This window comes from Protopterus annectens, chromosome 4.part0, assembly GCF_019279795.1.
Source record: "Protopterus annectens isolate FY-2018-M chromosome 4.part0, PAN1.0, whole genome shotgun sequence".
NCBI classification, from domain to species: Eukaryota; Metazoa; Chordata; order Ceratodontiformes; family Protopteridae; genus Protopterus; species Protopterus annectens.
In genome coordinates, this window is record NC_056733.1 from 1114974730 (window position 1) to 1114990639 (window position 15910).

The 15910-nt window shown below is 45.0% G+C and overlaps 1 protein-coding gene across 1 annotated transcript in view; it reads left to right on the plus strand.

The window, feature by feature from the left end:
- The window catches only part of RANBP17 (RAN binding protein 17), a 4607784-nt gene that overhangs the window by 274337 nt on the left and 4317537 nt on the right, over positions 1-15910 (plus strand). The window lies entirely within an intron of this gene.

A 15910-nucleotide genomic window follows, 5' to 3' on the forward strand; every position in this document is an offset into this window, starting at 1 on the left:
CTGCAGGCTTTAACTAAATTTATTAAACCTTTCAGTAAAGGTTTTTAAGACAAACAGCTCAAGATGTTTGAGTGACTCTAGAGTTATGTAAGTATGTAGTTAAAATTGCCTTTCAGGAGAGACACCGATCTTTGATCCTTAGAGTATTGTATGCGAGTATTTGAATGGGGTTCATAGGTTCATAGGTAGGTACTAGGCTGTTGGCCCTGGGGCCTATACAAGCCCAGCCAAAAAGGTACCCTGGCTTTTGCCACCCAAGAAAATTATTTTCTTGTGCCACTGTCGAGCAGAGCCACAGAGGTGATCCCCGGGGTGAATTTCCTATTTCCCATCCAGTCATCAAGATTTTTCTTGAAGAGTGCTAATGAGGAGCTTTGTTTGATATAGATAGGTAGTTTATTCCAGAGTATGGGAAGTGTCTGGGACAGGAATCTATCCCTCCGGCATGTTCTGTTTGTTGTGGTGACAAGGTTTAGGTCCCTAGAGCATGTAGCTCGGAGGGATTGGGATTTCTTTAAGTGGAGCATGTCCAACAGCTCTAGGTTTGACATAGCTTTGTATATTAGGCAGCGATCACCTCTGAGTAGGTGATGTGCGACGGAGTAAAGCTGGAGTTTTTTGAGACGGTCTGCGTAGGGCATCTGTTTGAGGCCGGTAATCCTCTTTGTGAGGTATTTCTGCGGCCTTTCCAGTTGTTGTCGATGTCTTGTGAGGTACATACCAAAAGGGGCATTGTACTCTATAATGGGTCTAATGAGTGATAAGTAGAGGGGAACAATGACCTCTTTTTTTTCTGGATGAGAAACCTTTTGTGATGAGGTGTGCCACGTAGAAGGATTTCCTGACTACTGTGGCGATGTGATTATCAAAGGAGAGACTACTGTCCACCTGTGTCCCAAGGTCTGTTATCACACTTTCGGTGTTAAGTATATTACTGCCTATGTTGTAGTTCATGGGTACAGAGTTTTTACCAAAGGGGATGACAATGCACTTTTTAGCATTGAGCTTGAGGCCATGGCTTTGACAACAGGCATCTGTCTCAGTGAGGCCCTTTTGTAGGATGTCCACATCGTTAGGAGTTTTGATTATGGCTCCTAGTTTGCAGTCATCTGCGAACTTCGTTAGCCAAAGACCTTCTGTGTTAGCCTGTACTTCAGAGAAGTAGATACCAAACAGGAGAGGACCCAGGACTGAACCCTGTGGTACTCCATTTGTCACTGGTCTGAAGTCGGATTTGGAGTCTGCTACTTTCACAGTGTGGGTTCTGTCAGTGAGCCAGTTGGCAACCCATCGTGTGACATAGGGGAATCATACCTAGTTTAGTGAGTTTATCTATAATTCCAGAGTGGGGGATGGTGTTGAAAGCCTTGGCAAGATCTAGATAGGCTGTGTGAACCACCTTACCCTTGTCTACGGCTTTGGTGACTGCTTTAAAGAAGTCTATCAGGTTTAGGAGACATGATCTGTCTGTTACAAACCCGAACTGGGTGGGATCCAGAGTTTGGAAATTACCAATGTCTTTGTTTATAAGTTCCATGATGATACGTTCCATGGCCTTGCAGACCAGGCTCGTCAGGCTAATGGGGCGATAGTTCCAGGGGTCTGTGGTGGCTCCCCCCCTTGTGGAGTGGGATAACCGTTGCTGTGCGCCATTCAGCAGGCACAAAGCCTGAGGTGAGACTATGATTGAACATGGTACTTAGGTGGGGTGCCAGTTCATTCTGTAGTTCGTGTAGATCGCAGCCTGGGATGTTGTCTGGTCCCATGGATGCTGTGTTCTTGGCTTTGGAGAGTGTGCTTTTTACCTGTGCAGCTGTGATTACAGGAACTTTGCATTCTTCCGGTATAGAGATGGGCTCTTTAGGGGGTGAGAGGGGGGTAAAGTTAGCACTGAACCTGTCCAGGATGTTGGCAATATCAGTTGGGTCTGTATATTTAGTGCCATTGTGCTGTAACTCAGAGCAGATCTGAGTGTTGCCATTGAGATTCTTGACATAGCTACAGAATGCTTTGTGGTTGTCTTTAGAATCAGTGGCGATTTTGTTTTCGTAACTAGCTTTGGAGGATTTAATCAGGGATCGCAGCTTCTTACTGAGGCTGACCAGGGAGCTCCTCCACTTGTGGGATTTTACTCTCTTTTGCAAGAGTTTCTTCCTTCTGTTGTAGAGTTTGTTTATGGCAGGGGACCACCAGATTGGCTTCCTTTTTTGGAGGATAGCATCTTGGTTCTGTTTGGGATAGCACGATCCATGCACTCATGTAAGTGCTTATAAAGTGCAATTGTGTAGGATTCAGTAATCGTAACTGTATTGTCCATCTGCATGGGTGTCATGAAGTTTACCACTTCTGTCTTAAGAAGCATGAAGTTGGCTTTGGAGAATTTTTTTACCATGGTTTCCTTAATGGGGGGTGGAGGCAGGATGTGGATATCTAGGGTAATTAGCTTATGCTCGGATCGGACCAATGAGGCATTGACTTCAGGCGTGGAACACCGGCCACTCATATTGGTAATGACTAGATCTAGGATATTGTTGCCCCTGGTGGGGGTTTGGATAAGTTGATCCAGGGCATTGGAGTTTATGAATTCCAGAAAGCGTTGAGCAAAGGAGTTGGTACATGAGTAGTTTTCCCAGTTAATGGTGGGGTAGTTGAAATCGCTCATTATTAGGGTATTTGGTTGAACGTTAATATTTTCCATTACATCAAGAAAAGAGGAGTGGGAATCCTGGGATATGGTGGGTGATCTGTAGCAAGCTACAATTTGGATTTTAGTTTTGCCCAGAGTTAGTTGCACTTGGATAACCTCGGCTGCATTATGCTGAGCAACTAGCCTGGAGGTGTGGATATCCTTAATGAATATGGACACACCTCCGCCTTTGGTGTTCCGGTCCAGGTTACATGGCCGAAAAGTGTGTTATGAGTTATAGCCTGGTAGTGCAGGGGTGCTCTCTGGACCTTGAACCAGGTCTCAGTCACTGCACAGATATTGATGTTCTCCATTTTAAGGAGTGCCTCGAGTGAGTGCATTTTGAGATTTAGACTTCTAGCATTGAGTAGCATCACCCTCAGTTTTTGCTTGCCTGTTACTGTTACGGTGGTGAATTTGTCATTTGAACCTTGCCTAAAAAAGGCACTATAGGAGCGGCAAGAACCTTAGCCAGTATCCGGAATCCCAGGGGTGATAGGTGCAGGCCATCTCTGGCAAAGCATCGTGGTCTGTCGACCATGTCATCCCAAGCAGACAGATACTGGATCCCTTTATGTTTTACCTTCATATTGGAGATAACAGTATTTAGTATGTGCATTAAGGGGGAGGCATTCTGCTTGGGAGTGTTTTGAGCAAATTTTTTCTACAAAAACATCTGTCTAAAAGTTATTTTCAGTACCTTTTGTGTATTCTGTACCAGACTCAATAAGTAGGAATACTTTGGTCAAATAGTACATTTTCTACTTCTTCAGAAAGACTTTAAAGGAAGGTAGCCATTTCTTGTGATTGTCCTCAGGAGGAAATGTCACTGAAGGAAAAAGGCATTGACGTTTCTTCTTGACAGCAAAGATAGAAAGCAGATACTACTGTCATCAGAAGTATATATAAGAAATGTTATAGTTTTTTTTTTGTGTGGGGCGAGGGTGGTATCTGGACTGCATTCATATGTAGGAAGGGCGATCTCCCGTTTAGGTTTTAGATCCAGATGGATTCAGTTTTTATAACTTCTTGAGATGTAAAGATGAGATGTTAAGTTGTCAATCTCGCCTTCATTCTTGCTGGATGGGTTCGGAGCCGATCCTCGGCTCCGACTGCTTTAGCTCGAGAACTCCTTTTACCAGCTCGAGGCAACCCTATATCCCATGATGCAAGGCGGAACTACCTCAGATCTCGTTTGCCGCTTAGCGAAAGAGGTCTCCTTTGCCAGCTGAGGTAAGTTTTTCTTGTTAAATAAGAAAAAAGTTAGTTAGGGGTTTAATTTCCCTTCAGTGTCAGGTTAGCCTGTATTTAGTACAGCCCACCCTATTCCCTTCCTTTTTAAACTTTTAATATAGTTTTTCAGTGAAAGTTTTAGTCAGGCCTAGTTCCCCAAGTTATTCCCTTCCTGTGTGTCTGTGTAGGGATTAAGTTGTGTGTTTGTGGGGACTGTGTGTGTATATCCTGTTAGGATGTCTAAGGAAGGCAAGGTCTCAGGCTTCAAGAAGTGTGACCAGTGCTGTCAGAAAATGTCCCTGACAGGCGGTCACACCTCTTGTGTATTGCCTGGGGCCTTTGCACCTGCAGGACTCCTGTGCGTTGTGTCATGCCTTTAGCCAGCGAGTCCTGCAGGAAAGGAGGAACAAACTGATCCTCCGAGGTTTGTTGAAACCTGAAGGTTCTCCTCCTAAGCAAGGGGCAGGAAAACCTCTTAAGCCACCGAAGGCTCAGGCTACAGTGCCTAAGCCTCCCGTGGCTCCGGCTCCGTCGGAGCCGATATGCTGGAACCCGTTGCTTCTTCTGCCAGAGTGGTGGGTCCGGTGCCGGCGGCCCCGATACCCTGACTACTGTTGCCTTGCCGGCCCCGGCTGGAGCCGACACTTTATCCAGCATCGGGCGAGATCCTCGGCTCCATCTGGGGTTCAAGGGACTTCGGCTCCGATGGCTCCGGCCGCAAGAGATCCCGGTCCCCGATACTAAGTATCCACTCGGCTCCGGGGTCTCCTCTTTTGTCGGAGCGGAGCCATCGGAGCCGATCTTCGAGATCTTCCAGGTTGTCTGACCACGATTTGGAGAGGGTGGTAAGCAGGCTGTTGAAGTCTCAGGCACTGGCCCAAATGCTCCATAGCCCGTCTCAACAGACTTCGCTACAGCCCCAATTCTTGAGATTCCTCCTCCGACTCCACACCAGAGTTCGGGCGGAGCTTCTTGGGACAGCGACTGTTTCGATGCGAGCCGATACATCCTTCGGCTCCGTCATCCTCGGCTCCGATCTCCTCCTTGAAACTTTCCTTGGAGGGATCCGGTCGTGGGGTTTCCACTGTCGGCTCGAGGGGCTAGTGGCATCGGACCCTTGTCCGACCCGCTCTCCCTCTCGGGCTTCGGCTTTGGTAAGCTCGGCACCGACATCTGCCTCGAGCCTTCTCTCCTTGGAGCCGACCATTCCTGTTTCTTCGGAGCGGGTGTGTTCAGGTCTCCCGGGGAGAGGAGCCTTTGAGGTGATGAGGAGTGTCCTGGCCTCTGAGCCTGGTCAGCGGTCTATCCCTCTAGCTCCTCCCTCATCAGTGCCTGCAGAAGCCTCTTGCCAGCCTCTTGCTCTCAGGCCCAGGGATCCATCGCCCCAGGTTTCCCCACTGGGAATTTCCTCCTCTTCCGAGGTTTCTCCTGACCCTGCAGGTGAACCCCTCGGAAGAGGACGTAAGAGGAAACACACAGACTCCCTGAGTCTACTACATCTGATACCGACTTAGATGAGTCGGAGGGTTCCCCACGGTCCCCTCTGAGGATGTCTCATTTTCAGACATCCTTGAGCTCCTCAAACAGAGAATTGGCCCTCCATTGACCCCTCCGAGGATGAGTCGGTATACCTGGAGGCTTTGGATCCCGACCCTCCACCTCCTGGGTGTCTCCGCCTTCGACCCACTCATGCAGGTAGTGGCTCGGAAGGCGTCAGATTCTGTGGAACCTGTCCCCAGGAGACCATCCAAATTCATCACGGCCCCTTCGGACAAACAGTTCCTGTCCAAAGGTGTCTCTGTGGATGCTATGGTGGTGGCGGCCACTAAGAAGGAACTGGCGGATCCTTCAGTACCTGTCCATCCTCCTAATAAGGATTCTAGGACCATGGACAGGTATGGAAAGCGGATGTTTTCTTCAGCGACCTTTGCAATGCGTTAAGCTGAATTACCTTTGTCACTTCACCAGGCTTCAACGAGATATTCTCAAGGAACTGGGGAAGTAGTCCAGGTTCCTTCACCTGCTGGGGCTCAGGAAAAGATTGCCTCTCAGCTAGCTATCCTGAATTCGATATCTAACTCCTCCATGCGGCTCATATCTTATGCAGCCGATGGAACGAGCAGGGCCGCAGGCACAGGTGTTGCTCTTAGGCGCCAAGCCTGGATGCGGCTGTGTAATTTTGGACCCCTTTAAGGCGTCCTTCACCAACACCCCCTTTGACGGTTCGGCTTTGTTCGGACCTCAGGTGAAGGATACTTTGACCAGATGTGAACAAGACGGTAAAACTCTTTCTGGCGTTGGAGTCCAGTTTTCCACTCCTTCTAGACCATATCCCAAGGGTCAGAAGGGGAAGATGTGGTTCCGTAAAGCCCAAGGAGCTACACGGACACACGTGGTCAGTTTACCCCTAGAGGCAGAGGGGTAACAATAATACGCCGCCCTAGAGGCAGGGGTCCTCAGAACCAGGGCAACAGGGAGCCTCTTCCTGAGAAGCCCTTTCAGCATCCCTGAGGTGTTGCCCGACTGTCCACCCTTGGAGGCAGTCGGGAAGGATTTCGCTGTACCCAGTAGCCTGGCAATCCCTATCACAAGAGAAGTGGGTACAGTCGATTATATCCGAGGGTTACAAAATCCCTTCAAAGGTTTCCGTACCTCTACAATCCCTTCCAGACATCTCACCCGGTCAAAGGGATTTGGCAAAACAGGAAGTTTTAAAACTCCTGGGAAAAGAGCCATCCAAACAGTGCCGGCAGACCAAGTAGGATCCGGCTTCTACTCAAGATTCTTTTGGTCCCCAAAGGACGGGAGATTGGAGACCAATACTAGACCTAAGCAGACTAAACAAGTCTGTCAAAAGGCAAGATTCGGATGGTCACGCTGCAATCCATTCTGCCCTTTCTGGGCAAGGACAACTGGATGTGCTCGATAGACCTTCAGGATGCGTACTATCACATAAAGATTCACAGACGCTCCAGAAGGTTTCTCCGCTTTGCTGGGAGCCAGTCATTACCAATTCAGAGCACTGCCCTTTGGCCTCACTTCAGCCCCAGAGTGTTCACCAAATGCATGGCGGTGGTCACAGCTCACCTGAGACGTCGAGGATTCCAAGTGTTTCCTTATTTGGACGACTGGCTCCTCTCCGCCACCTCCAGGGATCAGCTTCTTCGTCCAGAGATTACACCTTACAGCTTTGCAAGAGTCTAGGAGTTTCGTGAATTTGAAAAATCCTCTCTGCTGCCTTGCCAATCTATCACCTTTATAGGCAGAGTTAAATACCGTCAAAATGTTAGCCACACTAACAAATCAAAGGATTCTGGACATCCAGAAATTTGTTCAGCTTCTGTTACAAAGCAACAAGGTCAAAGCCAGGTTTGTCTTGAAGGTTCTAGGCCTAATGGCTGCAGCCATTGTTCTTCTTCCACTAGCTCGCTTCCACATGCGTCTCCTGCAGTGGATGTTGTTCACGCAGTGGTCGTACCGCGATCTGCCCATGAGACACGAGATCTTAGTGACACAGTCTTGCAGGGCTCATCTACGATGGTGGGTATCTTCCCCTCTTCTTCAGCAGGGCCGACCATTTGTTCCCCTCCTCCAGTTGCCACAGTCACCACGGATGCCTCTCTGATCGGGTGGGGGCATTATCAGGGCAGGATGGTCCACGGACGTGGCAACCCATAGAATACCACCTGCACATAAATGTCCTGGAGATGAGAGCAGTGCTTTTAACGTTGCAAGCCCTCGGCGACTTTCTTCCCACAGGGACTATTGCAGTACAGACGGACAACATGTCCGTGGTCTGGTACATCAACAAACAGGGCGGAACCAGGTCCTATCCCTTATGTCGAGAAGCTCTCAGACTTTGGCAATGGGCGATCTCTTCTCAGCGGTTTCTGATAGCAACGCACATCCCCGGCAGGTCCAACCTATTGGCGGACAGGCTAAGCAGATCTATTCTGATGCCTCACGAGTGGTCTCTCAATCAGTCTGTAGTGGATCAGATTTTTCTGAAGTGGGGCACCCCTTGTTGCGATCTTTTCGCTACCCCTCAAAACAGCAAGTGCCCAGACTACTTCACACTATTTCCTCTTCCAGGCCAACCCTTGAGAGACTCTCTAACCCAGGATTGGCCTCGGGGACTTCTTTATGCTTTTCCTCCCTTTCCATTGATTCCACAAGTCATTCAGAAAGCCACCGTTTTGAGAGCCAAATTGATCCTCATTGCTCCATATTGGCCTCGACAAATTTGGTTTCCGTCTCTACATCGTCACCTTCTGGTGCAGCCCTGGCATCTGGACCCAGTTCCGGATCTTTTGATCCACCAGTCGGGTCAGCAGCACCGAGCCATTCATTCTCTCAACCTCACTGCTTGGTTGCTCCACTTCCTTCCCTAGCCAGGCTACCAATGATTTCTGACTCAGTCAGAGACATTTTAGTGTCTTCTTTAAAGTCGCCCACTAGAACGGTTTATGCTAGCAAGTGGCGGCGTTTTCTATTTGGGCAAACGCCAGAAATATTGATCCCTTCACCGCTCCTATACATTCTGTTTTGGATTTCCTGGCGGAGGTTTTTCATTCAGGATCGTCATCATCTACAGTCAAAGTACAAATGGCTGCTATTTCCAAATTTCATGTTGGCTTGCAGGACAATAACATCATGTCTCATAGGTTATGCAAAGCCTTTTTGAGAGGAGTTTTTCTCCTAAAACCGCCTGTGAAACATCCTCCTCCGCAATGGGATCTGAACTTAATGTTGGCATCCCTAATTCTACCTCCTTCGAACCGTCTGCTACGTGTTCTTTAAAGTTGTTGACATGGAAAACTATATTTTTGCTGGCTGTTACTTCTGCAAGAAGAGTTTCTGAGATTCAGGCCCTCTGTATTCGTTCACCTTATATGGTGTTTCATAAGGATAGGGTTTCGCTCAGGACTAACCCTTCCTTTCTTCCCAAGGTTGTATCTCAAGCCAATATTAACCAATCTATTGATCTACCAGTTTTCTTTCCTAACTATTCTGACAGAGCTGAACAGAAGCTGCATTTTTGGATGTTCATCGTCAGCTCAGGTACTACTTACATAGGACTAAACAACTTAGAAAATCAGACCAATTGTTTGTCTCCTATGCAGGAAGCAGGTTGGGTCTTCCAGTATCTAAAGTGACCTTATCTAGATGGTTGACTTCCACCATTTCCTATGTGTACTCTCTAAGGGCAAACAACTATCTTCTAAGCCAAAAGCTCATTCGACCAGGAGTCTATCCACTTCTGTAGCCTTTCAGGATAGACTTCCCATTGACACTATTTGTGCAGCAGCTACTTGGGCCACGCCTCATACTTTTGTGTCTCATTACAAGTTGGATTTGGCCTCCAGAGATAGGGCCAGTTTTGGTTCCACTGTTCTCAAGAGTCTGTTCCATTGAGCCACCCGGGATACAGGTGCTAGGCGGTCCCATCCAGCAAGAATGAAGGATTGACAACTTAACATTTAGAAGTTATGTACCTACCATAACGTTCCATGTTAGTTGTCTTCATCTCGCCTTCTTCTCCTCCTTCCCCTGGCCTCGACAGATCTTGGAGAGTTCCTATTAGATTGCTTCCTCTGGAGCATTGTTATGAGGACTTCTTTTAGGAACCATGGTTCCTAATTATATTAGGATAAGTCTTTAGCAGGGTTAGTTAGCTGCCAAACGAGATCTGAGGTAGTTCCGCCTTGCATCATGGGATATAGGGTTGCCTCGAGCTGGTAAAAGGAGTTCTCGAGCTAAAGCTAGTGCCGAGTCGGAGCCGAGGATCGGCTCCGAACCCATCCAGCAAGAAGAAGGCGAGATGAAGACAACTAACATGGAACGTTATGGTAGGTACATAACTTCTAATTTTCACCTAATTTGTCAGCATCCTTGGGTATTTCAACAGAAGGAGAAGAGGCTGAAGACTTAGATGCTCTGAGTTTGTTGGAAGTAATTCTGTCAGGAAGAATAGTCATAACTTAAACTCCCAATACTGTTTTTGTGTAGGTATGGGTGTGGCTTTGAACAACTGATAGTGACAGAAAAATGCCCATATGCAGCAAGGGAGATCCCCTCCGTATTCCTACTGTATGTATACAGCATCAGCTGTTTTAATGCACTTTTAAGACCCTTGTGGTTCTATGGCAGGTGGGTGAAGGGGGGTAGCATCCCCTTGGATGACTGTTGTACCTAGGGATGCCAACTTTTCATGTCAAAAATTCTGGACATGTACATAAAAGCAAAATGCATGTAATTTTGGTAACCCTATCCCCTCACATGCAGCCATTCCAGTGTCCCATTACTTGCCTATTTCTCCATTTTTTTCCCAGTTGCCATAAACACTGTTCAAAACTCTCAGTGCGCATACTGTTTTCTGCTTTACTTCTACAATGATTACAGATATTTGGATTTAATTTAAAACTTTTATTTCAAATTTTATAGCAGAAATACCAATAGACATTTGCTAAACAAAGTAATGCAGTCTCACAATGAAAACCGACTTAGGATTATAACTTTTCTGCCTTTGAAACTCACATTCACTGAAACAGCATTGAAACCCACATTCAAAGAAAATGCATCTGGCCAATGGTGGATTAAGTTCACCTTTGAGCTGTTTTCAAATCATAGGCCCCTTGCGCACATTTTTAGGACCATACAAAAGTTCTTTGATTCAACTTCATGATTGTAGTAAATTATAATATATAATAATAAAATTATATCCCTTGCATAATACACCAGGTGTTAGAGCATGTTTTAAATGTATAGTTTTGAACATTTTTCCATTTGATCCTCAGGCTTGTCACGTTTGTACTTTTGGATACATTGCATTTGTATAGCACCAGTTACTAATATTTGTCAGAAGTCTGTGACTACATCTGTCACCAGAAATGAATTCACCCACAAAAAGAAACATTTAAAAGACTTCTTTGATCGATACATTAAATTAAGTCGCCACCAATAATACTGAAATGCATAATCAGGTGCAACAAAAATATTCTGCTTAATCACTTAGTGAAAACATAAGTAAAACGGCATCATAACTAAACTAGTAGCATAATTCAGTAACCTTCTGTTTCAAAATACATTTAATATTTATGGAGTCCTTCAGACCTAGTATCTTTATTGCTTGCAGCTTTAGCCACCAACATAACTACTTAATCTCCAATAACAGTACTTTGAAATATTACTGTATAGCTAGAAATTCCACATTCTATTTCCTCTATATATATATATATATATATATATATATATATATATATATATATATATATACAAACAGACTGTGGAATGAGTAGGTAAAAGTGCGACATTTCATAAGTACCTGAACCTTATTTGAAACATGTCCATACGTGGTCCAGAATACAGTTCAAATGTCTTCAAGAATTCAAATTCCACATGCATGGAAGAGAAAGATATAAACAGTCAGTTGCACAGATGCAGAACACTTTTTTCCACTGTGCGACCAGATGCAAACATAGGGTGTTGTTAAAGAAAAACACCCTTAAAAAGTATTTTTTTTTAATTAAAAGAAAATTAATCATCTGGCATTTTCTGGACAATATGCTGTCCTTTCCATTTTCTGGACAGTGTCCCTTAATTCTGGACAGTCCAGAAAAATTCTGGACAGTTGGCAACCCTACAGAGGGGTACAAAAAACTATAAACTCAGAACTCTACAATAAACACATTTAAAATCTATAAAGACCAAAATGAAGAACTCAAGCCAGAGGAATCACGTCTGTAGCAGTGAAGCGACAAACAAGATCTGAGGGGTTAGAGAGCAGCAAGGGATGATTGGAGTAGGAGGAGCTCGAGCCTAGGATCTGTCCTGTTGGGACTTATCACCCACAAATGAAACTAGAAGCTGGATGCTGCTCATGTGAACCCTCATAGCTGTTTCCTCTCAAGGCAGCAAGAAAGTGCTGAAATTCTTTACACTCTGACTGGTCCCTTGGAGGGAAATCAGCGGTCAAACAGCAGCCAGAGTGTAAGTGTGAGTGGGAGCCATAGCTTTGTGAAGTTGGCAGAGTGTTGCATTCTGGGCAGTTTACAACCCATAAAGCCAGAGGCTTTTGCAGCAATGAGAATAATGACTATGAACTATTACATGGTATTTTTTGCTATCAAAGTGAGGAAAAATGTAAATGTTAGTAAAAACTTAACTTTACAATCTATACAGGTAACCCAGGATTGACTACTATATCTATTAAACTTACTCATAGTTTGTAAATCTAATCTGCAATTTAATTAATAAAGCAAACTAAAGCTTGGCTATCTACTGAGGAGGTAGAATGGTCACAGTCACATTCAGTGTGGGACAAACAGACAAATATCTATAAAAACATTAGCAAAACTACTCCATATTAAAAACAATAATAATAATAATAATAATAATAAATAATACCAATTTGTTAGCAGGTAGGCCCATTGGACACACAGTTTCTTTTCAGGGGCAAACCAGGAGAAATGTGTGGTTAAGTGACTTGTTCAAGGTCACACACAAGGCAAATTGAGGGCTGACAGAAGCAAACTTGTACCCCAGAAACTACAGCTCACAGCTTTAACCCTGTGGGCCAAATGCCAGAAACTCTACAAAGACACGAGTACAGTACTTTCCACTTGTATACCTAACATCTTATTAAATGATGCAGCTAAGGTAGATGCAAGCATGACATTTTATAGCATTATTCACCGTTTTACTCAACTAGAACACTATCTTTTAGCGACACTTTCTTTCAACACCCCAAAGAGTGTGCAGTAACAAACCCTACCCCTACCCTCTAGTCATTCACATCCTCCACCACATTTGTGTAAAAACAGGAGGTATAAGTTCTGGGGTTGCCAACTGTCCAGAATTTTCTGGACTGTCCAGAATTAAGGGACACTGTCCAGAAAATGGAAAGGACAGCATATTGTCCAGAAAATGCCAGAAGATTAATTTTCTTTTAATTAAAAAAAAAATACTTTTTAAGGGTGTTTTTCTTTAACAACACCCTTTGTTTACATCTGGTCGCACAGTGGAAAAAAGTGTTCTGCATCTGTGCAACTGACTGTTTATATCTTTATCTTCCATGCATGTGGAATTTGAATTCTTGAAGACATTTGAACTGTATTCTGGACCACGTATGGACATGTTTCAAATAAGGTTCAGGTACTTATGAAATGTCGCACTTTTACCTACTCATTCCACGGTCTGTTTGTATATATAGAGGAAATAGAATGTGGAATTTCTAGCTATACAGTAATATTTCAAAGTACTGTTATTGGAGATTAAGTAGTTATGTTAGTGGCTAAAGCTGCAAGCAATAAAGATACTAGGTCTGAAGGACTCCATAAATATTAAATGTATTTTGAAACAGAAGGTTACTGAATTATGCTACTAGTTTAGTTATGATGCTGTTTTACTTATGTTTTCACTAAGTGATTAAGCAGAATATTTTTGTTGCACTTGATTATGCATTTCAGTATTATTGGTGGCGACTTAATTTAATGTATCGATCAAAGAAGTCTTTTAAATGTTTCTTTTTGTGGGTGAATTCATTTCTGGTGACAGATATAGTCACAGACTTCTGACAAATATTAGTAACTGGTGCTATACAAATGCAATGTATCCAAAAGTACAAACGTGACAAGCCTGAGGATCAAATGGAAAAATGTTCAAAACTATACATTTAAAACATGCTCTAACAACTGGTGTATTATGCAAGGGATATAATTTTATTATTATATATTATAATTTACTACAATCAGGAAGTTGAATCAAAGAACTTTTGTATGGTCCTAAAAATGTGTGCAAGGGGCCTTTGATTTGAAAACAGCTCAAAGGTGAACTTAATCCACCATTGGCCAGATGCATTTTCTTTGAATGTGGGTTTCAATGCTGTTTCAGTGAATGTGAGTTTCAAAGGCAGAAAAGTTATAATCCTAAGTCGGTTTTCATTGTGAGACTGCATTAATTTGTTTAGCAAATGTCTATCGGTATTTGTGCTATAAAATTTGAAATAAAAGTTTTAAATTAAATCCAAATATCTGTAATCATTGTAGAAGTAAAGCAGAAAACAGTATGCGCACTGAGAGTTTTGAACAGTGTTTATGGTAACTGGGAAAAAAATGGAGAAATAGGCAAGTAATGGGACACTGGAATGGCTGCATGTGAGGGGATAGGTTTACCAAAATTACATGCATTTTGCTTTACTGTACATGTCCAGAATTTTTGACATAAAAAGTTGGCAACCCTACCTCTTAGCTTCCCCTCCCTTTCTAACTGTTTTTTTACTGTCAGCCTTTTTGGCGCCATTTTTCTTGACTTAGGCTTAGATTAATTTCTTGTTCATGCTTTTGAATTTTAATTGTATTGGTTGCTTTTGTGGGCTTCTTGCTGGCTTTTGACTGTGGTTTGGCCTCTGGTTAATGGTTTGGTTGCATTTTGGCTTTGGTGTTTGGTCTGCTGTTCAGCCCTCATGTGTGACAAGCCAGCAGGGTTTAAGAGATGCTCCTTGTGTGGTCGGAAGATGCCCATTTCTGACTCGCACAAGGAGTGCCTCTATTATTTGGGTGCCAATCACCTGGAGGTTGAATGTGGCATTTGTGCGTTTTCAACCCCAGGGCCCTGGTTGAGTGCCACATTAAGTTACTTTTAAAGGGAATGGGTCAGGGGGGTCCATTGGTCCACCAGTCTCTCTGATCAAGTCAGGTCTGTCTGACCACAAGAGAAAGTCTCCCTCCATCTCTGGGTCCTCTTCCTCTAAGAAGCCTAGGCTGTCTGATCCTAGCTCCTTGGATCTGGCTCCATTCTCGGCACTATCAGATCCAAGGACCTCAAATCTGAGGTTCAGCGAGTCTACTCCCAAATCCAAGGCCTCTGGTTCGAGACCTTTGGATCCAAGGTCCCAGGAGTCTACTCCTGGATCCAAGACCTGTGGATTGAGACTTTCAGATCCAGCCCAGTCTAGACCTGCCACAGATCTGACCTCCTCAGATCCGAGGTGTTCAAGTTCTAAATGCTTGGATCCTAAGTTGCCTACAGATCCAAAGTGGACAGATCTGGGACCTGTGTTGGATTCCATCTTAATTGGGGACTCTCCAGCGGGTTCTGGCCTGGAGAAGCATTTTACAGTTCCCAGGAGAAGAAGCCGTTCTTCTGAGAGGTACAGGAGGTTCTCGGGGTCTAGACACATGTCCCCAGGTAGGTCATCAGCCTCTTCTGTGTCCTCCAGGAACCTGCTGCCATCCGACATGGACAGGATGATGAGGTCTTTCCTCAAGGTTCAAATTGAGTTGGGGCTTCTTGCATCCCCTGCCCCTACACTTCAATTTCCTTGTCTGAAGGTGGTTTCAGACTTCCACGGCCTGGTGCACAGCGAGGAGGTGACGGGGACTCATAGAGCCCACTTTGTCTCTTCCCCTGACTGGGTTTGCTCTTCCTCTCTTGGAGCAGACTGGTTCCCAGACCCGAGCAGCTGCTCCAGAGTCCTTGGAAGAGGGTTCCGGTTCAGTTTATTCAGACCAGTCCCTGCCCTTCGGTACATCAGCTCTTGACAGTTCAGGGCTGGTATTATCTCAGGATCTTGAGGCAGTGGCATGCTCTGCTCCCTTTTTTCAGGTGGGCTTGCCTGCCAGGGATGGAGAGAGGGCATCGTCCAGCCCTTTGCCTTCTGGGTAGTAGGAAGGACCTTCTCCATTGCCTCCCCTGCTCTCCAGGGCCCTTCCCAGTCCCCCTCATCTCTGAGAGCTGAGCCTTTTCATCCTGCTCCCAGTCAGCCCTCCTAAACCAGCCTTCAAGGGGGAGTTACCCCACTTGGGGTTCCCCACTCTTCCAAGTCCTGCCTTGGGCCCCCCTCAGAAAATGTGCCCTGGAAGAGGATGTATAAGAGAAGGCACATAGACTGTCCGATGAAGGCTCTCACAGAAGATACGGACCTCGATGAAGGGGATGAGTCCCCAGATTTCTGCCCAAAGATGTCTTCTTCTGAGACATCCTAGAGATCCT